This window comes from Hippoglossus hippoglossus, chromosome 9 (assembly GCF_009819705.1).
Source record: "Hippoglossus hippoglossus isolate fHipHip1 chromosome 9, fHipHip1.pri, whole genome shotgun sequence".
Taxonomy (NCBI): domain Eukaryota; kingdom Metazoa; phylum Chordata; class Actinopteri; order Pleuronectiformes; family Pleuronectidae; genus Hippoglossus; species Hippoglossus hippoglossus.
The window spans coordinates 19,771,841-19,789,781 of NC_047159.1; positions in this window are offsets into that span (position 1 = coordinate 19,771,841).

Sequence of the window (17,941 nt, forward strand, 5' to 3'; positions counted from 1 at the left end):
TCATTGTGCTTCCTCTCTATACCCACACAAAGACACACACAGACACACACACACACACACACACACACACACACACACACACACACACAGACATATATAAAGGAAGAGAAAACATTATCCTATTATATGTGCCACAAATGAAAAGACAGCAAAGTTTAAGGAATTACACGGAGAATTGAAAAGTTTTTACAGAGTATTTTGTATGTCAAAAAGGGTTCTTCTTCTTGATTTTATTTTTACTGTATTTTCTCAAAATTAATGTGAATGTAAAACATTTTTCTAGTGAAATGGAAACCCCTAATTTTACTTTCTGATAAAACTATATTCAAAAGTCAAGCGTCCATAGATGGGTGACCCTACATTGAGATCTAGTCACATTATCTTTGCCCAGTGGTGGACTCTTCTCTGGTCCTAAGGTTTTCCAGTCGCAGACGAGGACAGAGTTGACCGGTGTCTAATCAGGTCGGGTAATGATCGGTCACATTGGTCCTTCAGTGCATATGAAACTCTCTGTTCCTGCAGAGTGCTTAGCTTGAAAAGGCTGATATCTATGTTCAGTGTAAAACATCAAACTCCCAGTCTGAAGGTCTGAAGATGACCCCAGTATATCATCTAGAGATTCCTTTTTTTTATCTTACTAAATTGTGATATGTAGAAAAGTATAGAAGTGGAGACATTTGACACACACTGTGTTTACACTTTTAACAAGGTGGTCATAAAATAAATAATTATTAAGAAATATAAAATTTTTTTGCTTGACAAAACTCATTCACATATAAGGGAATTTCCTGTATGTTAATGATACTTCAGGTAGTAAAATCCTTGTCAGACATCACGAACTGTAAAAAAAGCTGCATTACTATTATATATTTTATAATAATATTGGGATTAAGGTGGGACGGTGCTGGATTAAATCACACATTTGAAAATCTGTTGTATTTAACCACATTTTAACAGCTCAATTCATGGAATTTGTAAACAAAATTATGTTTTATAAGAATTTTACATTAAAAAAAAAATAGTCATGAAGTATGAAGGTGACTATACAAAGTTTCTTTGTTGAGCTGTGAAATGCTCTAACATCCAAAGTCAAGTCAGTTCACCTCGTGATCCAAAATGACCTCTGATGCTTTGTAGATGGAACCTATGCACGTGAACAGTGAGACACGTGTCAGTTAACTGGAGGAATAACTTTAAAACCTGCAGTTCGACAGTGAATTAAACTGATTTAATGTGACTCATCAACACATTGGTCTTAAATATATGAAGCATTAAAACAGGAGTTTTTCTCTTACTGTTCATCTTTTTGTAGGTTTGTATATCAAACCTCTTTACAGCACAGTTCCTGACAAACCAAGGAAGTTTATATATATATATATATTTCTTTTTTATTTGTATTTTATCTTTATCTTTTTTTTTTTTTTCTGCACTGAAACAACGTGTAAAGATTTCCCTCCATTCACATTCTATTAACATAGCGAGAAAACCCCCAGAGGAATTTACCCGGTGCAGTTAATCCACACTGATGGTCCAACAGAGATTGTCTGCACAGTATCTCTGCAGCCAAATCATACAGTACGAAACTGTATCAAATGAACAGATGGCAGTGACACGAATTAAAAGCACAGAACAATAGTAGAATATAAACCAGAAATGACACCCAAAGTGGCTGTTGATTTATAGCCGTGGCGAGTTTGGTACTGGGCTTCCATGTATATTAGTGCTACAAATCTGGGTCCATTTAGCAGGGAGATGCTCATACATACATCACCGACTCCTGCTCCAAGCCAAGGTCAGTCCTTATTGCATCAATCTTTTCAACAGAGGCTACTCCACACAGCAGCAGTTTTGTAACTGTCGCAGCTGTAATGGAATCTTTTTTCTCGCGCTTCATCTTTCTCTTATCACATGAAATATATATTCAACTTCTCTTCTTTCGCTCATTCTCCTGATTCTTTTTATTTTATCTGTAAAACATTCCCCGGGACCTCATTCCTTTTCCTTGGGGGGGGGGGGGGGGTACACAGTCACAGGAGGAGCACAGAGATTTTAACCCGTTCCGCCCCTCGATTGCAGCGCGGGTCACTCCTGAGTACACAGATATAACACAATAAAAAATTTAGAATACACCAGGTAAAAAAAAATGGATTCGTCTCTTTTATTGGATGATTTGAGTCAGTGACAAGACATTTATTAAAATCCTTCCACTTCCCTCTGCAGTATACATTATTCACAAAGTCATTTCCCAAAGGTTTGACAGACATAAAAGCACTTAACATCTATGCTCCACTCAAAGTCAGAATATAGGATGTTTCTTTAAATAGGGCCCTTTTAAAAGTGAAATGTCAATTTTTTTTTTCCTGAATTTTATCTTATTCCTTCTCCCCAGTGTGTTGTGCCTGAGCAGACGTGGTCGAACCACTCATAAAGACGAGCAGAGCCCGAGTTGAAATGTGAAGTGCCGGTGTTTAAATACATTTTGCTGAGTCAGTATCTGTTGTCTTGATTGCTCATGCTACAGCCTCACGTAGTACTTTAATAAATGAAGAAATAATAAAATCAATCATTTTAAATAGCACTGGACCATTTACAGCGGAGGGAGGAGGAGGGGAAAAAAAAACGAGCAGACTTTTAATTGATGAACTTGACCTGCTTTTCCCTGATAACAAATTTCATTTGTTCTATAAAAATTATGCTCAAGTGACATTATTTGACGGGATCTTTATCACCTGCAGAGTAAATAAGAGTAATTTATGCTGTTTAATTTTGAGCGTGGATTATAAATCATAGCTCTATCATACATTACGGCGCTCGCATTGATGAGGAGAGTGAGAGTGGGCCCTGATGATTGGGTTGTTCAGGCGGCGGTACAAAGCAACAGTAACAGCAGTGACTCATTCTCACAGCATGGTTCTCTGCAGCCGGGCACATTGATGCAGATGATAAATGATGATAAACACCTCGCAGAGCCACGTGGTGAGGGATAGACTTTTAAATAAATTATAAAGTATGCATCATTAAAAAACCCCAGACAACAGCTTGATGCAGAAGCGGATTACAGGTATGCATATTGTCTCCCCGGCAAATAATGTAGTTGGAGTTAATAATCATTACTGTAAATCCAGTTGTGTATTCATGCTACGTTGCTTCCGCAGTAACAACATGATCAAATGATACAATAAAGCTCAATGCGTAATCATCACAATAAAAACGAAAGCTCGCTCAGGATGCATTGTGCTTTGATATGACAAAATATTATATGAATTAATACGGACATAATTTCATCTGCAGAGGCTGATTACAGGCATCGCTCTGCTGCAGGTGAAGCCTCGTGTGCAGCGTCGTGGAGTGAGCCGTCTACTCGGCTGAGAAGACCCTCAGATCCCCTGTCATAGAGATGGCTCCTGACAAATATCAGGCTGCAGTGATGAGGACATGACAGCTGTCAGTCATCGCTTAATAACTGGGAAGCAGAGCAGCTCGCTCGCCGTGGATTTGACCTGTGAGGCCACGCAAGACGCGCACAAACGTTGATTTATCCATCTATCAGCTTTTATTAGCAAATATAAAACAGCAGGGGGTGAACATGGGTGACGCTGAAAAGTTGTCAGATGACATGTTCGTACCAGGTGAACAAAACAGACTGCAAGAACATATTAAGAAAGTAATTGTTTGACGTTTTGGAAAATGTGATAGTTCACTTTCTTGCTGAAAGTTAGATCATTTAATGAATAATATTTTATTTGTGTAGCCCATATTCACGAATCACATTTTTTACTCCGGGAGCTTAGCAAGGTGCAACATCCTCTGTGACTTTGAGTGAGGAAAACTACCATAAAAGGAGGACAAAAAAAGTTTTGGGCATTTGGGTTTCATGAACATTGAACTGATTTTCACAGATTTTATTTGCCTATTTCTGGGAGTTCCTAAGTTTACACTAATTTGGCCATCACGATATAAAGAAACACATCTTTAAATGTCAGACGAGACCCGACTTTGGATCAGATTTGTGAAAATATAACTGGGACAGTGAGGTAAAATATTTATGTTGCATGATTCCATTTTCCACCCAAAACAGGTGTATTATTCATGATGCTCAAATTGTATATGGAAAGATGGTCGGCTGATGTTTGCTGCAAACCTAAATTATGAACATAGCTGTACTGTTTCATTATAAACATCCACGGTGAAGAGATGTATGTGGAGCAGCATTTAACCAAAAGTCAAAGATGTCTGTCCATAACCTCCATGTGGGCTGGAGACGCATATAAACAATAACTAAATTACATAACATAACAACACATACAACATATGCATCATATTCTGAACAGTTTCTGGAGTTTTGAAAATCGATGCAATCAAACGGCTTAAACTACTTGAACTTTTAAAGCTCAGCACCCTCTGCAATTAGTCAGCGTGCATGATACGGGTCTCATGCCTGGATGCTGTATAAGAGCGTCATGTATTCAGATTAAAAGGATTAATAATGCTCTTCCTCCTGTCGTCTCATCCTGCCGGGCTTTATGAGTTCCTTCGATCCCTGCTTTCAGAAGCCATTAGTGCTCGCCCTCTTGAGAGATAGAAGGCGAAGCCCCGAGCCACAGTGAGAGTTCTCTTCCTGCTCTAAGTAGAAATGACACAATGTCAATAAGTGTACTGATTATTCTGCCCATTTGTTTTGCACAATGCAGTTAACGAGCTTTATTATACAAAAGACATTGTGAAAACCCACTGACCATTCTTTATCATTTGTTTTGATGAGAGTAATATAGTGGCTGCTGAACGGGCCCCCGCTCCGTAGAAACTTCTGCACACAATGGATGATTTCCTCCGTCTGTAGCTGCTGTAGCAGGTACCCGCCGCAGTGTGTGGTGGGATGGGGGAGTCCAGCCTCAGTCCGCTCCATCGTCTTGAAGTGTTTGTGTTCCTACATCAGCTGTCCTCCCAATTCACCATTTATCTTCCCTGAACTGTCCTAACCTTTTCAAGCTTTCACTTATGACAGATTCCAGATACACTGGGCCAAGACTCGCTGGAAGTCAGCTACAGTATCATACACACAACTGTCAGTATAAAAGGAAGCCTACACATGGCCTGGCACACTGGATTGGCCTCCTCCTATACAGCCACATAAATCTCTGCAGCATCGGACAGGTGGGAGGAGGCTCTGGCAGATGTAGCCATGAGGAATGGAGGTAGTGATGCCTCAGACAGGTCCTCTTCCCAACCCCTGGCCCTGCGCCTCTGCACAAAGAGAGAGGGTTGTAGGAGTCTGAAACAAAGGTGAGTTTTCTGGCTCCTGCAAAACTTTGGCAACGGGAGTCTACAGCAGCACCTGTCAAAAGTTTGGTCGCACAAAGAAAAAGAAAATGATGTATTTAAGTCAGATAAAAACTAAATCTGCAGTAAGTGGGTGCAGGAGAGAAGAGATGGCAGAAAAGTGAAAATGGCAATTGCAAATACTTAACATTATGAAATGTTAAGTATTTAATTCATCTTTATTTAACATATTTTCAACACCAATTTAGTAAAATTGACATAAATAAGTAACTCTTACTTTTTATAATCAAAGTGACCAAGAGCAACTTCAAAACTAACCTTTAATAAAATAAAATACATTAAAATGTTTTTATTTATTTGTTTATTTGATAGGGAAAGAGCACATTATTGAGAATTATTGGTATATAATACAAAATGTAAATAGGAGTCAGCAGGAAGACTAATTTGTATCCATTGTCCCTGGGCAGGTAAGACAGAAAAAAAACATAACAATGAAGGCAGCACAATTTATGTATTAGTAGTAACGTATTCACTTCATATTGACATGAAAATAATCAGGAGCTTGGATCAAACAGGCTGATCAAATAACATTTATGTACTGTATATATTTTGCATTCGACACATGCTTGCGGTTGTTTGTCTTGAGCAGGATGTGAGAAGTGGGAGAAAACTCCCGCTCTCGTCTTTGTGCTACAACGAGCTGCAGGAAAAGATAGAAACATGAGATCTCTTCTTGGATTTGTGCTTTCCTGGGGGAATAGCTGAAAACGTCATTTTCAAGCCGAGGGCCTTAAATGAGCAGTTCTGAGGCGTAGTTGATTGACCGAACCTTACAGCTTGTCATCTAATCAGCGAGCTAACCAAGTCTGTGCTGTACTTACCTTGCCATTCATTCTCTGTTGTTGTCGGAAAGCTGATAGACCAATTCACTGCCCTTCCTTCACAGCTACAGTAACAACGCCAAGGCACACATCCAGGCCAGAGAGGTCTGGGTGAGTCGGTGTGCTGAATGCGTACTGATATTTTTTAGTTTGTGAATGCTTTATAATTCCAAGTCCAAATAAAAATCAATGGAATGGGGAAAAAAAATGAAAAGGGGTGAATATGGTTTTGGGATGTAGTGTAGCTCTGTGTCACTTACATGTGGATTTCACAACTTGGCAGTTTGGTGTGCCGCACAGCTCCAGTCACTTGTGTGGTTCTCTCCTGTGGACACAGCGAGCACAGTGTGGGTTAGACTTGTTTACTTCTCTTTATATGAGAGAGATGACAGGCTGATGGACAGTGATCCTTCTCCGTCCAACAAGTATCTGACAACCCTCATTAACATTTATTACACCCAGCTATAGGCTATATGTAAAGCACTTGTGTTACAGATACACAAATATGTTTGGCATGTGTACCACGTAATATTCATGCACTACAGCAAAATGTATTCAGATACAGTAATGTGTTCATGTATCTTCATGTACTGAGGTCTGCAGTGGGAAAGAAAATGTATAAATCTTTTAATACATTTAATTGTACTTTCATGTATCCACAGCAGTGTGTGTGTGCGGCAGTGACCCAGTTTGCCTTATATATTGTTTGGTATTGGCCGGGCTAAGGAACTGTAGAGAAGATATTGGGGTGGGGATCAATTTAATATTTTATCTTGTAGAAAAAACAAGTTGCTGAACAGGATTATTGATATTTCTGTGGATTCGCCCTCTGACTTAATGTGAAAAAGTAAAAAAGCAGTTGTAAATATACAACCACTCTATTTTTTCTTCAAAAAAGAGCTACTAATCTGTTAGGCCTGGAATATTCAGCAAACAGGTAAACTGGGTTGAGTTTGAATGTGCTGATAAACTTGAAGGCCACATTATCCAACCCCCTGAATAAATTCTACAAAAGAAAGAGAAAAAAGCTTTTTAAAAAATGACATTCAGATTCTCTAGATACACTTCTTTGTGCTGTCCTGCAGTTGTCGGTGAGTCTGTGGAGGTAAGTATCAATATGAGCACAGATGTGCCACAAGGCTCTGTCCTTGGTCCCATTCTATTTTCTCCATATGTGATTCTCATAAGATCATGCATCCATTAACATATTATTAACATTGTCATTGTTGCTGTTATTATATCTTTACTTGTTACACAATATTTACTATGACCTCAGACAGCAAAGGAAAATACGAAAATGTAAGACCTCCCTGAGAGAAAATGTATCTTTATCAGTGTTAGAACATTGTTAGATTCAAAAAATATATGTTATGCATTGAATATTCAAATTGTTTCCAATAATAAACAATTCCACTAAGACGTTTTTCTGTCACGTCAACAGTCAATTACTCCATGATCAAATCAAACGCAGATAATTAGGCTAATTGGCTTGGCTTTAAAAGTGGTACAAAACCACAGTTGTAAATTGGCTTTTTGATGTATGAAATAATAAGAAAGCAGAACGCTGCATTAGCAGAAAGCAGCTAAAGTAGCACGAGAGCAGTAAGGATGTTTCCTCTTAGGCGCGGTGGGGGTGGTTGGGTGGGTGGAGGCTGTTTTCAGCCATCTCCTTGATGGGTTTGCATTTCAAAAGACCTTGGTCTAATCCATTAGGGGTGTAGGAAAACAAGATGTTCCTCTCCAGTTGGGCTAATTAGGTTTTTCTGAGGGAACCTTCCATATCCTTAAATTGCTGTGGGGATCCAGATGTGTAACTAGGCTAATGACTGACTGGCTAACAAAGAAAAATGGACCGTAATCCTTGAGCAGCATAATAAGTCACCTTCTGTGAGGCTGCAGTGAATAGTCATTGTCCATGTAGCTCTTCTCGCTGTGCCAGCCTACAGTATACAGCCAACCTTGATCTACTCCGGGGTCAAAGCATATGCAAGCTTCCCATTAGACACACTCTAAATAGAGTGATTACAAGTCCATTTACATGTGGCAACATCCTCTGCACTGAGACGGAGGAGATGAAAAGTGACCATGAGAGGATGGGAGTGGCCCGCAGGGTGAAGGGTGAGAAGGCGCGGCAGTGTTGTGCTGGAGTGGCGTGTCGACTTTGAGGAGGAGTAGAGCTGACAGAGACCACCTCAAGAGACTCTTCACTCTCCATCAAAGAGCTGAGAAGAAGAGGCAGGGTCTGTCAGGGGTTCCCAATTCCAACAGAGCACCCACATGCTGCACCTCCCACCCTAAACACCTTTAGTCAGTCTCACAAAGCTCCTCTCGCTGACACAAGCCTCCAGACTCATTGGCAATGCATGACCAATCCCCAGCTCAACCGCCCAAACATCACCAGAGTTTAGCACTTAGAACATGACAGACACGTCCAGGGGCTTCATTTCCACACTGTCGACAAACACTGGGATCATACGTAGCCCAGCGCGCAGAACGTGATAAAATCTCATTATATGTACCATCCGATAAAATGTACAGTACTGTTTCACATCACAATTATCAAACAATACTATACTATATCTGATAGAAACCCTAAACTATAGGGACAACTAAGATAAGATTTGTCAGTGGAAGCAGCCTGACCATATCTGGACAATCCATTTGACTTGTCCCCCCCCCTGCAAATTGAGATTCCATCACCTCCCCTCCCCCCACCGTCCTGAACAAGGGCTATCACTTTTAATTTTCCAAACTTTCCCTTCTCCATCAAAATTGGGTAGGAGGAGAAGGGAGAATATAGAGGCAGGGACCACCATTCCAAGTTTTATCTGCTCGACAAAATGCCGTTATCTTAGCGCGGTGTCAAGAACTCTATCTCTTTTTTTTCCAGGTGACAGGCACAGACGAGAGATAAGATTGGAAAAGAATCCCACTCCACTGAGTAAATAAATAATCAATACTCATCTAAATGTAAATGAGAAAGTAGCCCCCTTTGATAGGAGGGTTTTTATCAACCAACCAATTTTCTACAGGCACTCACTGGGCCTCAACCAAATCACCATCATTCAGCTCCCATGTAATGGATAAGAAAGGGGAGGGGGCTGGGCTGGGTTGGGTTGGGGGGGGTCATCTGAGATCAGCCATGTTCAGAGGGCTGCATCAATAGCACAGTCCCACTGTAGTGTATGCACAAGCTGTGAGCTGTGAGGACATTGGGAAGTAAATATTAGGAATTTCCTAATTATTTCCTGATGTCACAATAATTATTTATAGAAAATCAATGATGCGATTAAATTCAGACTTCTACGTAAAACAGCTTCTTTGTTTTTAGTGATTATTGCAAATATTAGGTTAAAACAATAAGAGTAGCTTTGTAATATGATTTTATGGTTTTATTGCAAGTGGGTATGAAAGTATGAATCTTTACCTTCCTGATTACACTATCAAGGAATTATTGAAAAAAAAAATGTAAATTCAATTACAGGATAGAAACTAGATCAATTGCTCTGCTGTTTGTGCAAAGCAAAATAGAAGTTTATATTCCCACCGATTACGAGATAAATTGATTATTTGATCATTTATCACATCAACAGTCTGCACCTGAAAAGTATTTTCCTACATTGAAGCCATCACTCTGTGTTTGGTGAACTTAACCAATCACATTCATGACTGTCAGGTTAAATTCCCACAGAGTTCCCCCTCGCAAAATCGAGAAAGACAAGTCTGTGGACGCCACGATTATTTCTAACACGCTCTCCTGTTAACATTTTTGATACCTCTGCACTTTTCTAACCTTTTTTGATGGTGTGTACACGGGGCAAGATTAGCATTTTATTGTCATCAGAACGCACCGCTCCGATTTTAAATTGATCCAATAAAAAGCCTCAAATACTATTTTCCTCATCCTCATTGCATTAGGTTTTATTTCATAACTCATAGATGTCAATAATGGAAACCATTATAAAGCAGTATACTCAATAACAGAATTTTCCTGCTTGAAATGCATGCAGTATTGATTTCATGTTTTTCTGGGTCCATAAGGGCAAGTAGCGTGGCGGAGGTTGTTTTACTGTACTCAGTCAGCAATGGAGAAAACAACATGGAGAGCACACTGAGAGGCTCCCTGCTCAAATATACAGCTTCAGGGAAAAATACAAATATTTGTATGATAAAGCACATTTATTTTGATTAAATTAAATTAAAAAGTAGTGCCGTTTTTTTTTCATTTAGAATTTTTGGTTTCATTTTGAAAAATATTGTGCACTCATTGTCCATAGGAATCTAAGTGCATAGTACCATCAAGCGTTCAAAACAACACTGTGTTACTTCAGACCTAGCAATCACATGCAATTTGAATTAGGAACACAACTACAGTGGTTGAAATTGGTCTGTTGGACGCTGTATGTTCACAATTGCTGTTAATTCAGTCTTTTGAGTTATTGCTGTGCTGGAAAATGTTTATTTTTCTGCTAGGGTCCGTTTATTTGTAAAAGTATAAAATAAATGTGGACAGGAGTATTTTTTTACCACAGCTGTATAGTGTCTGAGGATGGCACTGTACTGTGGAAGGCTCCAGGTGAAGCTGTGCTATGTGGCCAAGCTGTGTTTGATTTTTATTGTGCTGAATTGGAATGACAGAGAAAAGCATTTCACATAGTGTGTCTTCTATTTCTTCCCTGGGATCCCTCGGAGCTAGCCCCGCATCCCCTGGGTATCAGAGCCATCCAGCTAATATGCCATAAGCTGACAGCCCTCCTCTGAAATGTGTGTTAAAAAGTCGGGTTTGGAAACATAAAGGCATTCTTCAGAAGCTGACGCAATTCCTTTGGAGATGCACACATACTGCATGTAGCCCTCGCTACACAATTCTCATAGTGCTGCTGAGTATCCACATGCAAACAACACAACACTGTCCATTATAAATACATGTGCATTTTTTATTTGTGACAAATGAAACCTTTGGAAAAAAGAGTGTGTTTTAAATTAACTTCTAAAATCAGCACAGGAAGTCAACAAAGTCACAAGGATGCATTTAGAGAAGAAGAAAAAAAATGACTTTACAGTATTATATGCCTCTGACTCACTGATATCTATGCAATTTAGCTAGCACATGAAATTGCCTCAAGTTTTCCAACCTCAGCTGTAATCCGCTCAAGGAGGATTTGCAGACTTTTCCTCCGAACCATTTTAAATCAGACGGAACAGCGAGGGTGAAAAATAACACTTTAAACGGAAATCTTGACAGGATAGCGCAAAGTTAATGTTACACCACAGCTGCTTTTGTTTAAATCCAGCACATTCACACCTCTTGAAAATATTGCATCACTGCCAGTTTATAATCTCCCTGCGTTTTTCACTCTTTGATGGTCTTAAAGAATAAAAAAAAAAAGTGGTTTCCTGACTTATAGTCATAAGAACTACAGCATACCTAATGTGTGCATTTATCAGGCCGCACAGGCTGAATTTAGACTGCTGTATATCCACACCTACTGAGACTTCCTGTTGTGCCTTTATTCAATTTACACACAAAAAATATTAAAGCCAAAACTTTTAAGTACAAGCGGCAGTATTGCTGTTTCATAGAGCAATCTCCCACAAGCACATTGTTCAACAACAGAACCAGCAGCCATTTAAAGACCAATACCAGAGACCATAACGCCTTTATAGTTGGTGTTGTCAACTCAATTTTCAAATTCCACCCCACACTCTGGCTCTCCTATTGAAGTGTCATCTGATCTGCTGAATTACTGACAAGGCCACAGTCATCACCGTATCGCTCTGCCTTTCTCTCCAACAACATCCATCAGCGGCTGCGTTATGTTCACCTTAAACCAGGGAAATAACAGCTCTGTGGAGAGAGAAAAAAATCCTCCTTGGAGCCAGTGTGCAAACCCTCAGTGTCTTTTATCTACAGTAGTCTATTTCTCCCCATTGCTTTACCAATCTACTGTCATCTTCTTAATCATGGAAATATGATTTATTTTATTCACATGTCAAAGTCAGAATAGAGACAGTTAAAGTTCTCATTGATCATGCTATAGATGACCCGTGGCAGCCGACCAACACAGGGTGCACAATCCTGCGAGCTTCATTCAGTCAGCAGGTAGCTCTTTCCAGCAGCTATAATTAATGTTTTTGTAATAATGGCTCTAATGACCGTGTAATAATTAATTAAAAAGTAAAATAATTAACCCGCGGTGAATTATTACCTCTCATTGCACAATGTACGTAAACCTGGCCTGCACCAAGCAGAAGCAAAGACAAGGTTAGCGACGAGCAGGTGAGCATAGAACATATTGGAGCATTTAGCTTCAAACAGCCACCTATTTCCCCCAGGAGGTGGTGGAGAACCAAAACACAGCTAAAAGAAGAGTATCACGTGGACAGAAATGTAGCTCCACATGAATGCCAATACTGCTCACGTCTGTTGATTGTGTAAATATGCAAATAATAAAGTGACGAGTGAGGTATTTCGATATATTCTGTTTCTGCTGCCCCAAGAGGCCAAGAAGTGCGTTAATGCGGGTTTGATGTACTTTGGAATATTTTACATCAGCAAATGTTAGTCAATTATTATTGATTGTGATCATTTCTAAGTAACTTCAACTGATGTTGTTACTGTATAAGAAAATAAATAAATAAATAAATGTATTTTCAAATGTTTCTGATGGATGACTAAGTAGCCTGCTATTTAACACAAATCCCACCCTCTTGTGTCTCTGCAGCAATAGTTATGTTGGTGTTTTGTATTCCCATTTGTGCAATAAATGGGGGAATCATGACAAAGTGTTCCTGACTGAAGTGATGCTAGCGGCAGCAGTCGGAGCAGGTAGCAGCATAAACTGTCTGAAACTCAAGATCCTGAGATCTGATGGATGAGAGCTGTCGTTTTGCTACAAAGATCCTGTTAATAAGCCAGGATATAACCTGGTCGAGTGCAGGAAGGAAGTGCACGTTTGGTAAATGTCGAGTCAAGACGGAGCTTCTCAAATGGTAAACACAACGGCAACGTTAATTAGGAGTGTAGTATTTTCAATTCTTGCTGCAAATTAAGCGGAGAGGACATCATTGCGTGTTGATACTTTATGTAACGCGATCAATGAGATAATTTTTTAGGTAAACAGGAATGAGCTCAGTTTTTGCAGAAGAACAAAGATGTTCCAGGACTTCTCGTCTCAGTCTGGAAGATTCAGCAGCCTCCCGGGGTCTCAGGTGCAGCACAATGGCTGAGGCAGGTCCTCTGGGAAGACATCATGCTCACTACTAAACCAAAGGGAAGGACACCAACTTTAACATGGAGAGGTTGTCGATATGACCACTGGGGAATAGGGCGGACAGACAGTCAGACACTTGGCGGAGACACCGTTTCTAACAGAATCTAAAAAAGGACACTGGGGCACTTGGTCTATGCTTTTCTCCTGCAGCGTTTTACTGTAATTTAGCCTCTAATCATGCAAGAGATTGTAACAGTACTTAAAGCTGCTCTAATGGGTAGGTACCTCTGCTGCTCCTAAAGACAGACTGAACATTTGCAATCGTAAACTGCATCAATCAAACTCATATTTGCCTACTTGTTAGGCTTAGTTGTTGTGTGAGTGCTTTGAATTGTGTCATGCTTCCGCTGGATATATACGCTTGTGCTTTCTTGTTACTGTCTAGTTGACAATTTGCATTTTATTCTGAAGATTTCCATTTTTCCTACCAAACCCCAAGTCCAAGTCCTTCAGACCAACATCTTTCAGACACCAAGACAAACAATCATGTTAGAATTATTTAGAATTTAACTGATTCTGTATCTTTAATAATCTTATTGACATTTTTAATTATGTTCCTCCTGCAGATTAGGAAGATGCTCTGCACTTGTTTTTCCCCACATAATTGCACTTTCTGCCTCAGGTACCATCACATTACAAGTCATGAGAGACCTATGGAACTGCTCTATATACATAAGCTCGTAGAAAGCAGTTAGCACCTCTGTTATTCATTACCTCCACCAAGGAGGTTGTGTTTTCACCCGTCTGTTTGTTTGTAGGATTAGACTAAAACAACTGACCTGATTTCCATGAAACTTGGTAAAAGGATGTGGTACTAAAACTGAGACACGTTTAGGGAACTGATATCTATGAGTGTGTGAAATTCGGTGCAGCTTGATTGAACAGGGGACTGCTGGAGGTATGCACTCGACTGAGTGACATTCTAGTTATCAAATGGCTAAGCTAAGTTTGACTGCACCGATGCTGAAAGGGGTAAAAAGACATTTACACCGACACTTTGTGATAAAATACATTCGATATCACAAATACTGAGCAGGTCTACGAGTATCTGAAGGGTTCATAATAATAGGTTATTTAAGATAAGTATACCAATTTTTTTTGTTACATTTACAGTTAAAATAATCAGAATTTTTCAATAAATTAAAATGATAGAAACTAAATATTTATTTACAATAATTACAAAAAAAATATATCAATGCATTGTTAAATATGTGGACTTATAGCCACTAATGGTTATATGGAGCAATGTTGTTACAAGCAGGATCCTGTTTTTGTTTGTATTACAAATACGCAGCAGCTACGCATCTTGTCGGGTTGTTCCAACTTAGCAATTATCACAAAGTAAACAACAACGAGCGAGTAGACATAACTGTAAATTACATATATATATATATATTAAAAAAAATTGTTTTGCATATATTTTCATTCAGTATGTGAGTTATGCATCAAGGATACTTACAATGCATTTTAGTGATAATTACTCACGTTTCCACTCATCTAGCCACACAGACCTCTTGCTGAAATTGTTCTTATTTAATTCTGATATTTAGAATACATAAGAACTTTAAACATGGCATGATGAAAAATCGTTTTTACTATAGTATGTGGATATCAGGGACATTTTGGAAGAAGACATTGTTTTGTCAAATGTTTTTTTTAGTTTGATTCACCATCACTGCATTAATGTTGTCTCAGTTCGTCTCACTAGCCTTTTTATTTGCTAAGTCAGAAGCTTAAATGCACCTGCAAATATCTGCATGACTTGACACCAGTAGGGGTGAGTGGGGAAAAAAGGAAAGAAATGATATTTTTATGCTTTGGGTGAACTGACCCTTTAAGTCGTGTGTGTGTACAGAGCTGGTTTTACAAGCTGGTCCCCCTCCACACATCTGTTCCTGCTAATGCAGTCTCCTACCAGCGTTCCTGATGCTCAGGTGAGTGTTCTCCTGGTGTGAATTGCAGACCTTGTGCTGAACATTGATGCACTGCCTCCATTACCGCCCTGCCTCCTTCCGAGGAGTCGACGCTATTGTTTATGACACTGACACATGCAGTAATGGGTATTTCACTTCTGCACCTATACTGAGTGCGTGTTGAAACTGGAAACACAGATAAATATGGTGCGTATCCACAACATCAGTAAATTTCTATTTCATCAACTGAAGCATTAGACTGATCACCTGAGAGCCGCGGAGTAGTGGCAACATTGCTCACTGGACGATCTACCATTAGAAACTGAAATTACAACGTTGTTTTAAAGAGAGCAGAAATGAGCCCATGGGTAAGGCGAGACCACAAATTCACGATTCAACATCAGTGTGTTTGGTCTCTCTGTTATTTCTGGGACTTAAATGTTCAGGGAATTCAAGGCTCAAAACTTCTGAAAAGATTTAACTGGAACCTCTCCTCAGGAAAATCATCAAACATGTAAAGATGCGTCTCGGGGGATTTGAGGAACTTCAGAGATACTGTACAAGTCAGATGAGTCCTCCGGTACAGTATGTCCCTGCAGACCGGGGGGAACATGGCAGCTGTCACTAACAAGGAAAGTCACATGCCACTCTTCTCCTTTATGTTCAAATACAAACACAGACTTTGGTGTATTAGTGCCAGATATTTTCAATTATCCTGTGTCAACCTTTATCTCCTCACATTTACTGCCGTGCAGCTGGATTGATGCCGTCCTCTTTTCATATTTCAAGCTCTGGTGTACTTCAGAGGAGAGGGAGGAGGAGAAGATCACAACAGTTTGAGTTAACTTTTATGTAGGTGTTTTAGATTCTGCTAGCCTGGGGGTATGTGGTGCACACTGTTAAATTCTTTAACAATGCTTTTAGCGGCACAATGATTGTAAATAAGAACGAAGGCTCCCAGGAAATATTTGTCTTGAAGAAATCTTGTTCGCTGAGACGCTCATTCTTTTCAAACACGGGGATTTTCAATTTGGATAAAAGACTGATCAAGTTTTCTGAGGCAGAAATTAAATCCAGTGTCGTCACAGTGTTAGTGGTTTGCTGTATATTTGTATTGCAGTGTAGCTGTGCAGCACAGCGTGGTCTCACATCTCCTCAGTACTTTTCTATTACAGCACAACAAAAAGCTGTTTTCTGTTTACATTGGAAGCTTGCATCAAGTGGAGGACTGTGCACATAACATTACCATAATAGGCGGCTACCGAGTCTGCTAATGTGCTTCCCTTCAATGATGGGGCACGCTGAGGCTTGCTGAGGAACAGTCAATGTGGCAATAAGCAGAAAAATCCTCAGTATATCCTCATTTTTCCAGGCCCTGTTTAGTACATGCGTGTGCAGCCACCCCGGGAGCAGAGAGGTTACCCCACATCTGGAGAAATGAGTTTGACCCTCTCAAAGGGCACAGGAAGTTGCCCCTGAAAGCTGCAAACAAAAGCAGCAGTGGCGAGCAGGAGCCCAGAGCGCCATTCATCGCGGCTAATGACTTGTTCATTAAGAGTGATGATGGATAAAGACTTCTCACGCTGAGATGAAATCAAGATTTATATGCGTTGTTTCCTCACCCAACTTGTGGGAAGATCATCATCATTTAATTCTATCTCTGCGGCCGGTGATGGGCATCCAGAGAGCGGGCTATCAAACGGTGCAGTCAGCTGGCAAAATCCAAAACGTGCCGTTGGCACATCTGGAGCTTGCCGTCGCAGCTGAGGGTGAGCAATGGCTGCTGGCGGGTGGCCAAATTACAGGCAGAGACGCTTCAGGACTCCACAGTCTCCACCCTGGCTTCTCCTCGTTTAGATCATCATCATTATTTATTTGCTTATTTATTATTTTTTCCATTATGTGTGCTGTGTTGCATTTCAACAGCACTTTTTTTTGCCTCGGCATCAGCGTATTATCACACTGTGCTAGACCCTCGACCCACCTCTCTGTAGGTTCTTATCTCTAGCTGGAAATAGGCCCCAAGACACTTCATCAGTGTCCTTCACCCTGCTATCTGCTGCTCCCAACTTTTATTAAAACTTCAGCCTTTATCAGCTCCTGGGTAATTCAGGCATGACAAATTGGGCACCAGATGCCACCTCCATTTGAGGCCGCTGTACATCTCTTGCTCCCCTATCAAGACAATAGGAGGTGGCGGGCTGCAGCATTGTGGGATATCCACCTTTAGCCCACCACATCAGGTTACTTCAGCAAACTTCCTATATCCATCTATATGCTGAAGACTGGGTTTGCCATTGTTAAAGTGGCAGAGTCTACTTTAATGTTTCATTTCAATCCAAATAGAAAAACTCGATGTGTCTTTTTGCCGTTATCTAAATGTTGATTTTCTCCCACAAGAATGAAACAACAAACTTGAAAAATCCCTGAAACACATTTTATTCCTTTAAAACATACGAGCTAAGGAAATACTGCAAATAGAAAGTACAAAGCAGTATTAAGTCAGTGAGGAAGAGGAGCTGAACAATCAATAAAAAACAATAAATACAAATAAATATTAAGAGAGGATTGTGTTTCTGGGCACAATTAGCTT